General features: G+C 40.7%; 1 long non-coding RNA gene across 1 annotated transcript in view; it reads right to left on the minus strand.

Annotated features, from left to right (window-relative positions):
* The window catches only part of LOC146063702 (uncharacterized), a 118,066-nt gene extending 105,824 nt beyond the window's left edge, over nt 1-12,242 (minus strand). Inside the window, exon 1 of the long non-coding RNA XR_014471643.1 lies at nt 12,140-12,242. This is a non-coding gene — a long non-coding RNA (uncharacterized LOC146063702). The remainder of the gene's footprint in view (nt 1-12,139) is intronic.
* Between the last annotated feature and the right edge of the window lie 564 nt (nt 12,243-12,806).

Below are 12,806 nucleotides of genomic sequence, written 5' to 3' on the forward strand. Positions count from 1 at the left end.
CTTTCTCTACCTTTCCGGTGTTTGAGGACACAGCCTGTGTTGGTATAAGGCTGGTCGTGGCTCACAAGAGTTGAGTCCTCACTCAGTCAGAGGGGCGCAAACACAGTTTTCTACCAATGTTCCAGTTTTTCTTTTTCTTTTCAGAGCAGACTGTCTCATGTTGGTTTGAAGATTAATTGTAAATATACAAACTAGAATAGAAATGTGTGATCATTATATATTTGTACAGTATGTCAAATGTCACAGCGTTCCTTCCATAGTCCTGTTGTTTTACTACAAAGTATAGGCCAGGAGGACCAATAGAATGTTGGTGTATGTATGTGTGAAGGGGGGGGTCTAAAAGTGTCCATATTTTCATTCTTACCTTTATTGTACATATATGTAACCTTTTAGACATTAGTACAAGGAAACTGAAACAATATCAAAGTGGGGGAGGTAATAATTGTTCTTACACAGCAAATGTAATGTTTTTTTATTTATTTTTATGATTTATGGTTCAGTTTTTCCAGTCTTCAGTATTGCTTGAAATATAAATATTGTATAGAAGATTATATACTGCAGTACAAGTTCCATGGTGTGTTTCAATTCTTATTTCTTATTTCCCCAGTTTAGAACAAGTTTTCACAAAACAGATCGATGTTCTGTGGAAAAGATCAGCTTGTGTAATATGATTCCACTGCAGGTTCCATGCAGCACTCTGATTGAAAGGTTACAGGCAATGTTAAATAAAGTGTAATCTGAATTGTTTGAGTTGTTACAGAGATTTACTGCATAAGGGGTCTGATTCAAATGTGGTTGGATGAACTGTTGCATAGAACCAGCAGCGATAACATTAATATGGCATTGCAGCAAGAGGCGTTCTGCCTCCTGTTTCCATTACTGGTCTCAGCTGCGTACTAGTATGCAGTATCGGATCATCTCTATCACCATTGGCCAACCACATGACCCATGTGGTCACGCAGGCCGGACACCACAGCAGCAAAAGAAATCTCAAACAGAACAACAGAAATCTCAGACAGAAACCTTGGCCTCGTCAGTCCGTGCACCGGTGGTGACCGTGACACACCTCCATTTTTTGTCAGAAATGGAAGCCATCACCATCCCCTCCCCATTTATTGACATGCTTATGCTTTAATGCACATGTGCCGTATGGGTTCAGTGCATATGCAAAGTTCCATTATTCCCACCAATGCTCTGCTCCTGGCCACTGGCAGACCATACTCATTAAAGTCGGTGAGAGGTTACCATTCTGCTGCCACTGCCTGTGGGTGGAGAATGTCCAATGGATGTTCCCATTGCAAGGGAGCACATGTGGATATTTTGGTTTTAAATTTTTTGTCAGGAAACGGCACCATGTACTGCTACCCAATTCAAAACATATAATTTCTCATACATCTATTTGGGGGACACTTCTATGAACTGGGTCTTAAATTAGTCACTGGCATCCCTGCCATGCCCTTGCATGGGGAAAGGGGGCATGAGCATGTATCATGAAAGCATATCACAAGCTGAAGGGGTGTGTCCTCACAGCACAATCAGCCAAGCAGCAGTATCAGCCAGGCCCATCAGGCCATCTGACCTTCTGCAATTTGTCACAGGAGCCAGCCATATGGCCAGTCTGGCTGTGGGTATTGCTGTGCTTTGGTGCACAGAGGGTTTTTTATCTGGAGTAAGGCACAATGAAATCAACAAAATGTGATCCTTAGTCTTTTTACTAAGTTACGAGGATGATCTCTTTATTTTATTATTTATTGGCTAAGGTGATGCAGCCTATCATTTTCTTGGATCCTAAAACGGCTTCTTGAAAGACTTGACATGGATGGTGGTGGGATATAAAAAAAGAAGAAAACGGTTTCAGAGGCAGCGCTGATTCAAATAATCATTTAAGCAATACGTGATACAGTTGGTTAGTGGCTTGCTGCAATGAATGGTAATCCACTCTCTTTCACTCCAGTTTTAGTATAGATGTAGTTATTAATGAATAATGAACAGTTAGCTCTCTCACAGCTTAGTCCAGGTTAGTAAGTTATGGCATGCATGCTTTTATGATTAGAATGGGTTAAATGGTAAAAAACATGGAGGGAATGAATGATGCTCAATTGAGCTATAACCTGCTCTTCTCCGGTTCGATCACTCAGTCAGTCTGTGGGGGGATTTTTGTATCCAGCTGCTGATTCCTTGCGGTAAGTGCAAAACAGCTCCCAGTGTTGGGTCCACAGGTGGGGGTGCGATAGCGGAGGTAGGGAATATGCAGGACGGCACAATGCAGAAAGGCACAATGAAGTAGCGGTCAGCGTCTGGTCTCCTTAACGCGTTTCTCGGCCTGTCACGCTCGGCCGCTTCATCAGAAGGACGTAGATGTAGTGCGCCCCCGTCGCTCAGATTTTATGGCGTTCAGAGCTTAGTGTGCGCTTGCGCTGTTAGGACTTCTCCAAGCCTCGTTTTCGTTTAGACGCGCCAAGCGTCCATATTGCGTTCCATTCATGCTCACACCTCGTTTTCGCAAATGCGGAAGTGTTCGTTTGATAAGCGTCTTTGAAATCATATGTGTATTGTTATACACTCACACCTCGTTTTCATATGAGGATTCACATTGGTGGATTAAAGATCACGTGTGTCACTTCTATAAAGAATATTATATGCAGCATTTTAATTTTCAGTCCGTTTTTCTTATATATATATATTAATTCAGCAGGTATATATATACATAAACTAAATAATTCACAGATGAAAAATCCTTTAGAAATATATATAGAATTAAAAGCACACTAACATGATATCAAAGAAAAAATATATACATAAAAAAAAAAAAACTATGTATACACACACAAATTTACACTAATCCAACACAATAAAATGAATTAAAATATTACTTTTATCATAGGAATGTCGCCATTACTACATTTACTTATTTGTATATATTTATGTTGTTTTTATTATTATTAGATTATTAAAATATACGATTCTAAAAGAACATCAAAATTCAAATGTCAATCAGAGTTTTACCCTTTACAGTACAAAGGACCATTTGTGGAAAGCTTTTATAGGACAACTTTAGACCAATTTAAAAAATTACGTGATAAGGCGGACAAACAAAATACAAAAGATAATTTAAATTCAGGAGAACGAAGGGCCCTAAAATGCCTATATGCAGACAAAAGTATTATTATCAAACAGGCCGATAAGGGCGGTGGGGTTGTTATACTCGACACTGTGGACTATATAGAAGAGTCATATAGACAATTAAATAACAGCGAATTCTACAGTCTGTTAAGTGGCAACCCCACCGCCCAATATCAGAAAGCCCTGCGTGATTTGTTAGATTCAGCTCTGACCGGGGGCGCTATTACCAAAGATACCTTTCACTTTTTGTATAACTCACATCCTGTCACACCCACGTTTTATTTTTTGCCCAAAATCCACAAATCCCTGCACAAACCCCCTGGGAGACCAATTATTTCAGGTGTTGGGTCCCTCACTAATAATTTATCTGCCTTTGTTGATTATTATTTACAGGGTCACGTAGAGGGTCTGAGGTCATATATAAGAGACACACAACAATTTTTGAATTTAATAAATACGGTAATATGGAATGAGCGCTATACATTAGTAACATGTGATGTAGAGGCACTATATTCAAACATACCCCACAAACTGGGTGTACAGACCATACAAAAATATTTTGAAAAATACACCTCTATCTCTGACCCTCTGCGTGAGCTTATAATTAATGCAATTTACTTTATTCTTGAGCACAATTATTTTTTGTTTAATGCACAATATTATTTACAGACACGGGGGACGGCGATGGGGACCAGGTTCGCGCCGAGCTTTGCGAACCTTTACATGGGTGCCTTCGAGGAGGAGCATGTTTGGTGTGAGCGGTTCGGTGCGAACCTGGTCCTCTACGCACGTTTTATTGATGATTTATTTATAATTTGGGATGGGGATCTTAATTCACTTAATAATTTCTTTGATAATCTGAATCTTAACACATATGGTTTAAAATTCACCTGTAGTCACCACCCCACACAAATTAATTTCCTGGATATAGCGCTCTCGGCCAATAAAAATGAAAATAAGCTGGACACAGAAACTTATATAAAACCTGTTGATCAAAGTAGATATTTAGAATTTACAAGTTCACACGCTACACAATGGAAAACCAATATTCCTAAAAGCCAAATGGTAAGAATTAGACGTAACTGTTCGACCGAACAAGCTTTTCATAAACAAGCCAAAGGGCTAATTAATTCATTTAAAGATCAAGGGTACCCAAATCAACTGTTAGATCAGGCCTATGAAGAGGTGAAACAGATAGACAGAGAAAATTTATTAATAGATAGAGAAAACAACAAAAAAACTGGTAAAAATAGAAAAAACTCCTCCCGTGAAGAATATCAGAATAATGAGAGAAGTGTATCATTCGTGACACAATATAACAGCTTTGCTTATGAGATTAAAAAAATTGTAAATAGAAACAGTAAAATTCTATTGCAAGACAACCTTTTGAAGGATGTAATAGAACAAGGCAGAAAAGTTATCTTCCGCAAAGCTGAAAACTTGAAATCCAAATTAGTGTCAAGTCACTTCTCTATGCCAAAAACTCCGTCTATAGAACCTAATATAAAGAATTGGCTCCCACCACTACCTGAAGGTTATCATAAATGTGGTAACCATAAATGCTACACATGCCAGACAGCAGGAAATCAAAAAAGAGTATCGAATTTGAGTCCTATGAAACTAAAGAAAAATTTAAAATCAAAGGACATCTTAACTGCAGATCCACATTCGTAGTCTATGTAATAGACTGCGCCTGTGGACTGCAGTATGTGGGGCGTACCACGAGAAGCCTACATACTAGATACCTCGAACATAGAAGGAATATACTGGGAGGTATCCGTACGCACCCTCTTTCCAAACACATCTCCTCCTGTCAAGAAAATTGTGTAAATAAAGTACAAATAAAAGCTATAGAACAAATAAAGAAAACAATAAGAGGAGGAGATAGGTTTGGAAACCTGTGTCGTAGGGAGGCGTACTGGATCTTTAGACTAGCCACATTAATTCCTAAGGGTCTTAATGACTGTGTAGAACTTAATAATATATGATTCAAGGTATAGAATTTCTGTATGTATAACTCCCTGTGACACATGGTTTGGCATGCCAAACATATCTTTTTCGTTTTCTCCCTTCTTTTCCACTTTATGGATTCATGTTTATTGTTCCCTATTAGATGATGCAAGAATTGATGTTAACATTAAGAACTTCTATCTATACTATACCAAACACTTGCTATTAAGTTTCATATGATGTCACTATGTATATCCCCTTTCTCCTGTAATACTTGTTTATTGTAACCTAAAAAAAAAACTAAAAAGCCCCAGAAAAATCTTTATTATATTCATCTTTATTATTTATATATTTTTTTTTTATATTTTTTTTTTTTTTTTTATATATATATATTTTCTGTATATCTCTCTCCCCAATATATGCGACACATTATGTGTCATGTTTCGACAATTAAGAATTATTAAACCTAATAATAAACTAGTTCATTAATAACAGTATGCTAGAATGAATTATTAATTACTGCTACACTCTGCGTAAGATAAATTAATTAATTATGATCAAGACAATTATTGTGACTATCTAATAATAATAAAAACAACATAAATATATACAAATAAGTAAATGTAGTAATGGCGACATTCCTATGATAAAAGTAATATTTTAATTCATTTTATTGTGTTAGATTAGTGTAAATTTGTGTGTGTATACATAGTTTTTTTTTTTTATGTATATATTTTTTCTTTGATATCATGTTAGTGTGCTTTTAATTCTATATATATTTCTAAAGGATTTTTCATCTGTGAATTATTTAGTTTATGTATATATATACCTGCTGAATTAATATATATATATAAGAAAAACGGACTGAAAATTAAAATGCTGCATATAATATTCTTTATAGAAGTGACACACGTGATCTTTAATCCACCAATGTGAATCCTCATATGAAAACGAGGTGTGAGTGTATAACAATACACATATGATTTCAAAGACGCTTATCAAACGAACACTTCCGCATTTGCGAAAACGAGGTGTGAGCATGAATGGAACGCAATATGGACGCTTGGCGCGTCTAAACGAAAACGAGGCTTGGAGAAGTCCTAACAGCGCAAGCGCACACTAAGCCCTGAACGCCATAAAATCTGAGCGACGGGGGCGCACTACATCTACGTCCTTCTGATGAAGCGGCCGAGCGTGACAGGCCGAGAAACGCGTTAAGGAGACCAGACGCTGACCGCTACTTCATTGTGCCTTTCTGCATTGTGCCGTCCTGCATATTCCCTACCTCCGCTATCGCACCCCCACCTGTGGACCCAACACTGGGAGCTGTTTTGCACTTACCGCAAGGAATCAGCAGCTGGATACAAAAATCCCCCCACAGACTGACTGAGTGATCGAACCGGAGAAGAGCAGGTTATAGCTCAATTGAGCATCATTCATTCCCTCCATGTTTTTTACCATTTAACCCATTCTAATCATAAAAGCATGCATGCCATAACTTACTAACCTGGACTAAGCTGTGAGAGAGCTAACTGTTCATTATTCATTAATAACTACATCTATACTAAAACTGGAGTGAAAGAGAGTGGATTACCATTCATTGCAGCAAGCCACTAACCAACTGTATCACGTATTGATTAAAAAATTTTTTTTTTTTTTTTATTCTTGTGATTTAAATGTGTATTTCATATATTTGAAGTACCGGCCGGTATCTGAATACAAAATTGTATCTATTGTTCCATAATAAATTTTAAATGATTATTTGAATCAGCGCTGATTTTCTTCTTTGTACCTGTGTCTAAGGGGCTGGGGTGTCCCCTTATCAGAGACAGCAGCAGGTTCAATTATATATAGATTAGCGCTCTGCCACTTCTTTTTTCTTGTTCTTTGGATATAAAAAAAATTGACTGTGCTCAGCTGCCAAGTAATTTGGATATTCAATCAGACATAAATTGATGTTTATGAAAATATGTATACTTGTGTAATAAAATACATAGGCTTCTTATTTATAAAAAATATTGGTACTTGTTTCCTAGCACGGCCACACCGATTTCCATCGGGGTGGTCGTGTCGGAAAAATCGCGTCGGTCTCATCGCATGCGATGCGACCGACCCGATTTTTAAATTGAATCAAATGTGAATAGGGTCCCTGGGACCCGATTTTACATTGGATTCAATGTAAAATATTCCCTAGACCCCCAATTTTACACCGTAAACCCCACCCCACGATTGACACCAACCCAAAGCGCGGAGAGCCCGCGAGGGGCGGCGGTGCGCGTCCTCCGACCTTTTCATTCCCGTACTATCCACGTCGGCGTGGAGTTGAGAATATAAAGTGTGGCGAGCCCGAATCGTGGCGAGCGTACGCGTATAACTTCACAGGTATACGCGTCCCCTCGCCACGCTTCGGGCTTGGTGGCTAGCTGCGCTCGCCACACTTTATATTCTCAACTCCACGCCGACGTGGATAGTAGGGGAATGAAAAGGTCGGAGGACGCGCACCGCCGACCCTCGCGGGCTCGCTGCGCTCACCACGCTTCGGGTTCACGTCAGTTGTGGGGTGACGACGGGGACATATATAATGTGAAATGGGTAATATTGGCCCATTTCACATTTTTTACTATGTGAGATGGACTTAATCAAGTCCATCTCATCTTGTGCCATTATAATGGCACAAGACCGACGCGATGCTCCCGATTTCAATGTTAAAAAATATTTTAACATTGAAGCCTATGGCAAAATCACGGGCATCGCGTCGGTCGGTCGCGTCGGGGCCAATGTTAATGGTCGCGACCGACGCGATGCCCGCGATTTTCCCTTTGCCGGCAAAATGGACCTGATTTCAAAGGAAATCGGGTCCATTGCGGGCATCGTGTACCTTAACTTAAAGGTACACGATGCCCGCGATTGTGGCCGTGCTAGGAAACAAGTACCATAATATTTATGCAAAAAATATTGTAGCGAAACAGGTTTAGAAACACCAGAGATTGATGTTTTTCACTAGTCACAACTGCCCTGTAAAGGGTTAAAGAGCCGTTCAGCCTCAGAGAGAGTGCTTTGCAGACAGGTAACAGAACCTGGTTCACTGCAAAGCCAGGAATAGGCCTCTGAGGTGTGCCTGAAGGAAAGATGGGTGGGCTTTCAGGCACACGGCTCCAGTCCAGGTTTTCAGACCTGCACAGCCACAGGTGGGAACTGTGTTGATTGCAGGAGAAGAGATTTAAACCTTGAGCAGTGTGCTGCTAGTAACGCTGATGCCTGCTGGTGGCCAATAAAAGTAGCAATAAGTATTGTAGCGCCAGGGATTTCCACGAGCGCTACATGGACAAAATTACCCTTTGTTCCTTGTTTGTATGTACGAAGAGTTGTTTTGCTGTAAAGTGGATTTGTGGCTTGTATGACATTAAATACATGTTCAAATACAGAAAACTGCCTGCTGTGTCCTGTCTGAACGGTGAACCTGTAACAATATATATTTGGGGAAAAAAAGGCAAAATATAAATATGATAATGTTTAGATAAGATCAGAAGTAGGGAGTGCTGGGACATTATATTAAATATACTGTATGCCACAAACCATAAATATACTCAGTCTGCTGACCAGTAATTACAGAAGTTTAAGTACTGTATAAATGGATATTTCCCATTAATGTCACATTGACTGTTTATAAATGTCAGTACATGTAGTGGATACATTCAGCCATAGATGGTAAGAAAGAATAGTAAACCTCTAAGCATTGCAAGGACTCATCTGTTGTATACCCATATAAGACCAATGGTAAATTGTGATGGATCTGTAGGGAAAGCTGGCCTCATTGGTTCACATTTATGTTTTTTGTTATGGTAGCAGTTTTATTTATCTAATAAGGTGGTCCTTCTTTACAGGCTGTAGTAATCCAAGTGCTCCAATTACCCTGATGCAGACTACACTGAATATACTGTACATAGTGTTACAGGGGCTGGAACGTTAGAGGGAACTTTTCATCGCTTTAACCCTCTGATTGCCATCGAAATTTGTCTAAATAGGTGTGAAAATTGCCAAGCAAACCTTTTATTCATCACAATGACCTGTAATATTTACCTTATTTATGAAATATAACCTTTTTTTTTTTTAACAAATTATTTTTTATTTAAATTTATTTAACCAATGTAAGTGATGCTGGCATTTTTAGCGAATATCTTGCACATCTCACAGATATTGGCACTCAAAGGGTTAATAATAGCAGCTTATTTCATTAAATGCAAGGTTCTCAGGGATTGCTGGTTGTGAGATATGGCAATGGGCACCAATAATAGTTTTGAGCAGATACCAAAAAAAACAGGCCTGTCTAGAGGACTGAGAGTGCAAGGGAGGAGGTATAACAACATCCCATTTGATACCACTGCCCCACAATTGGCAGTACACAACATTGGGATATGCTCCTAGATGGGGCTTATGCTACACTTATGCTATGCTTCCCTGGTACCCTGTCACACACAATAGGTGAGATTTAATTGGATGAGAGATTCAGAAAGTGAGAGATTTGGTGAGAAAGTTTTTGTTTTTTAAAGTGGCAATCATTTAAACTGCAAAATCAAACTGGTTTAGGCTGCGATATTTAAGCCCTGCGGCGAGCCGGGGGATGGTGGCAGGCAGGGAAATGGAAGCCTCCCTGTCTGTGCTGGAATGTGTGTGTGTGTGTGTGGGGGGGGGGCTTCCGGGGACACAGACAGCATAAGCTGCCCCCCGGCAGAGCTGGCAGGGGCGTGGTGGAGGGAGCCGCTGCACTGGTCCCGCTCGTGCATATGTAATGAGTGGGACCAGTGTGCAAGTGAATATTTAATGAGCAGCTCCCTGCCTCCTGCTGGTGAATGTGTAAAAAAAAAAAATTAAAATTAAATATATATCCATGTGCTGAAAGCACATAAATAAAAATAGCATGCCCCTTCACAAAATAAAATTACTGATTTTTTTACACCCAAAAAAAAAAATCCCCTTTATTTTCAAAGAACACATTCCAGTTCACCTTAAAAAGATGTTGATTGCAAAGCGGTAAATCATGGTGAAAATCATCCTAGCATTGAATACACTCTCTGCGAATCACAGTGAAAACCCCATTGAAATACACCAACTACTTGCAGCGAGCATGAAATGGAGAACTGGCCGGCTTTTGGCGAACAGTGAACATTAAATATGGTGAATCACATTTTCAGTGAAAAGGATTCACCGTAGATAGCGAAAATAACCCGATTAGCCCAAAAAACGGGAGCATTGAATACTGCCCAATGTCTAGGTCGACAGGCACTAGGTTGACCACTAATGGTCAACAGAGATTAGGTCTACACCTTCAAGGTCGACATAGCCAAGGTCGACATTGACAACAGATTAAGGTTGACATAAACATGGTCAAAATGAATAAGGTATTCACGTTTATTTGGTGTCTATGTCGCCATGCTTTGGGCACACTATTATAATCTCACTCTATAGCAACTTGAATAGTAAAGTATGAAAAACTGCCTTTTTTTTCTAAATCAATGTCGACCTTGGGTATTTCGACCATTTCAAAGCATCGACCTAGTGACAGTTGACCTAGACATTGTCTACCTACCCAGTGACCGCATACCGTATTAAATACTGTACAATTTTCCTATATGTTTAGCTCAAACATCAGCTGAGCAGTCCTCATCCCTTTTAGCCTCCATTCCGATGGATCACAAACTCTGTGCACCATCTTTAGTAGTGTAAAGCGTTTAATAGTGTACTGGCAACATGAGATTTAGGTCCCAGGAAAACTCGGATAGTGGATCCTGACAATTGACAACAGTACTGTTCATGAGCTATATATATATATAGAGAGAGAGCGTGGTAGGCGCGGCGGCACTCAAATAATTAGACACAAAACGACCTGGATAAACCAACGTTTCAAGACCTGGTGGTCTCTTTATCAAGGAGTGAAGACAGTCTTCACTCCTTGATAAAGAGACCACCAGGTCTTGAAACGTTGGTTTATCCAGGTCGTTTTGTGTCTAATTATTTGAGTGCCGCCGCGCCTACCACGCTCTCTATCGATACCCCTCGGGGATCTTCAGAGGGGGGCACCAGCTATACATGCACAGACCCAGGAGGAGTGCCGCAGCCATCCAATCGTTATATATATATATATATATATATATATATATATATTAGACACTGTACCTTTAGTCACATAGTTTACATGAGGGACTTTATAACTTGTGTGACTCTTTATACCTGTATCTTCCCAATAATTGTTTGTAATTAGAGGGAATTCTGAAGAATGAATACACCAACCATCAGTGCGGGGGACACTCCGGTGCTCACCCGCCCCCCGGCTGCTGTACAGGGGGGTGCCAGGGATTGCGGTGGCAGGCCGCCGCAGCGTTCCGTGGTGGGCGGTAGGGGGTAGGCTGCCGCATCATTTCCAAGGGGGCGGGGGTGGCCTGGGTGTTTGGCCAAGGCTGCTGGACCTGCCGTGTGATGAAGCAGTGTGTGGTGCCCGGCAGCACGTGCACAGCTGTGTAGAGGAAGCGTGTGCACAAGCACCAGTGGCAGCATGCGTCACCAGGTGGGCTGTTGCGTCCCGGAACAATAGCTTAGGAGCCCGGGGAAGCGGGACCGGGTCACAACATGCACAGCAGGAGCCTGGAGTAATGGGTGGGATAGGTGGCCTGTGGCGGAAATTAGAGTCACAGTTCCTCTACAGCCCTGGACCACAGCTGCGATTGCTGCCCTGCTGGAGCTGCTTAGCGGCCGGGCACTGATTTGGCATTTTCATGGGGGGGAAAATGCCTAGAGGTGGCACCGGCCCTGCCAACCATATAGATTTACATCACTTTTATCTCATTATGGTTTTTTTTTTACAGACTTCTGTCCGCGATGGGCCATTAGGTCAATATTCTGCCACAGATGCACGTGAAGGAAGTCTCTGATAGTTGTGAGTGGCAACCCTTATGCAAACAGTGGAAGATAGTGAACTCGCTATGTTAAATTCCCTTAGCAACACCAGTTGCATGTAAGGATCCAGTGAGGAGGATACAATGGTAATGCTTTAGGTATTTTATTGCTGTACCTTGAGATGATGCACAGATATACCTCGAGGGATGATACATAGAGGTCAAAGCAAAATCCTTTCTGCAGCTCAGGAAAACATGTCTGCTACACATGAGGCCGACACAGGAACTGGAAGTGAGCTCACAGAACAGGAGTAGTCACATGAAACATACATATGGTAATTACATTAACTTATAGAGGTAAATATAATATTGGCCAGTAGATGGCAGCAAAGGATAACAAATACATAAGAACTCAATAAATCAATTAACATCCATACAAATGGTGGATTCAACTTGAGAAACCCTAACTAGGGAAGCACAGTCAACATGCAGAAAGGTCGACATGGGCACCTTTCCCCTTGCCCATGCTTCAGGCACGGTGCCTCACTACGCTAGGCACACTATTTTATTCTCCCACCACGCCCTAAAACCCATGTCAACTTTACCCATGTCGACCTAATGGCCTGTCAACCTAGACTGTGTCGACCTAATGGTGTCGACCCAATGCATGTCCACCTAATGACCATATCCCACCCGCGAAAATCTGTCCCAGAACAAAGGCAATGTGGACAGCGGATATACAGTATATGGAAATTATATTATAAATTTAGAAGACCCGTGACAGCCCAGCCTGAAATAGAGAGAATGCGTATGTATACGCTACAATGGCAATTATGGAAGAGC

Source organism: Crinia signifera, chromosome 3 (genome assembly GCF_055691185.1).
Source record: "Crinia signifera chromosome 3, ASM5569118v1, whole genome shotgun sequence".
Lineage (NCBI taxonomy): Eukaryota > Metazoa > Chordata > Amphibia > Anura > Myobatrachidae > Crinia > Crinia signifera.